Source organism: Cetorhinus maximus, chromosome 20 (genome assembly GCF_964194155.1).
Source record: "Cetorhinus maximus chromosome 20, sCetMax3.hap1.1, whole genome shotgun sequence".
Classification (NCBI taxonomy): Eukaryota; Metazoa; Chordata; class Chondrichthyes; order Lamniformes; family Cetorhinidae; genus Cetorhinus; species Cetorhinus maximus.
In genome coordinates, this window is record NC_135898.1 from 91,452,247 (window position 1) to 91,453,880 (window position 1,634).

The window sequence follows — 1,634 nt, forward strand, 5'->3', positions numbered from 1 at the left end:
GATGGCGTGCATCCCGCTATCGTATCCTGGCGCCATATTTAAAACGCACCTGGACATCAGCTTCATCCATACCCCCCCCCCCGTTGAAGGAGAAGACCGCCCGCCAATCACAGGGATCTCCGGCCCCCAAATTCGGTGACGCTTCCCTCAAAGTGCTGCTCAATGCAGTAGAGGCCAGGAGGGTCATCCTCAACCCCGAGGATGGAAGGAGGAGGCTGAGCTGTCTGACCAACCCTGCATGGGATGAAGTCACCAAGGTGGTCAGTGCCCAGGGCCTCCACTGGAGAACTGCCCTGCAGTGACAAACCTCAACTGTACCGCCAGGGTAAGTGAACACTCAACTGCTCACACTCACCTCACTGAATGGTAGAGGTGACATGAGCCTCAGTGGCAAGGGCACCATCCGTGCAGCCCATGCACACAAGAGCTACTCAACTTGATAAGGTGGCGCCTCATAGCCCCACTGCAGTCCATCCAGCCTACAGGCGGAGAGGCCACTGTGGGTCCCTGACCCTTCCACACAGTGAGCTCAGATGCTGTCTGGGAGGGGGTGGGGGAGGGAGTTAGGCGTTGAGGGTACCAGCAAGCACTATTAATGACATGCCTCTGTGAGCTTAATCCTTCTTTCCGCATGGGCTCACCGCTCTGGAGGGTTCTGCCCCAGAACTCTTGTGGCCAACCTGCAGTGCATCACAACCCAGTGGGTTATTTATAAGACTGGAAGCATGAGAAAGATACCTGAAACTCATCAGCTCTCAACCCCATCTTCTCCCTTTGTGCAGGAAAAGGTGAGGCACAACAGGAGGTAGAGGGAGAGAAGTCGGAAGGGGGCCGGTCTGACCTCAAGAACCTTACCCAGTCCAAGGAGCAGGCAACCCAGCTGGCAGAGGAGGTACCGGACCGAGCCTGTGCAGATGGAGAGATTGACAGGCGGCCTCCGTCCAGTAAGACCGGGTGAAAATAGCTGACCAAGTAGAACAGAAGAGGAAAAGAACTTTCAGGAAATGTGCCTACAGAGGTGTTGACCTGGATCAGCTCCTCGACATGTCCTATGAACAGCTGATGCAGTTGTATTGTGCCCGTCAGCTACACGTGTGAATAGAGACCTTCGCCACAAACAGCAGCCCCCCCTGAAAAGGCTGCCCAAGGTGAAGAAGGAAGATCCTCCAATGGACAAAGCAGAGGTTGTCGAGGCTCATCTTCGGGATATGGTTATCCTCCCAGGGATGTTCGGCAGCCTGGTTGGTGTGTACAATGGGAAAACCTTTAACCAGGCTGAAATCAAGACTGAAATGATTGGCCATTAACTTGGAGAGTTCTCTATCACCTACAAGCCTGTAAAGTGAGGCAGACCTGGTATTGGTGCCACTCACTCCTCCAGGTTCATCCCTCTGAAGTAAACAGTTTACAATGGAAATGTTGTGTAAATAAAAACTTAACCCAGTGAGGATCCATGCATAATGTAGTCACATGGAAACCTAAGGGTCATGTGTTCCTTCATGTTGCAGCTCATACAGATGCAAGGGGAGGCAGTGGCATAATGGTATTGTCACTGGGCTGGTAATCCAGGGACCCAGGTTCAAATCCCACCATGGCAGATGGTGGAATTTGAATTCAATAAATAACTGGAATTA

The 1,634-nt window shown here is 52.5% G+C and overlaps 1 pseudogene; it reads left to right on the top strand.

Annotated features, from left to right (window-relative positions):
• Positions 1–960: 960 nt before the first annotated feature.
• LOC144694710 (small ribosomal subunit protein uS19 pseudogene) lies at positions 961–1,400 on the top strand (annotated as a pseudogene).
• Positions 1,401–1,634: the final 234 nt, after the last annotated feature.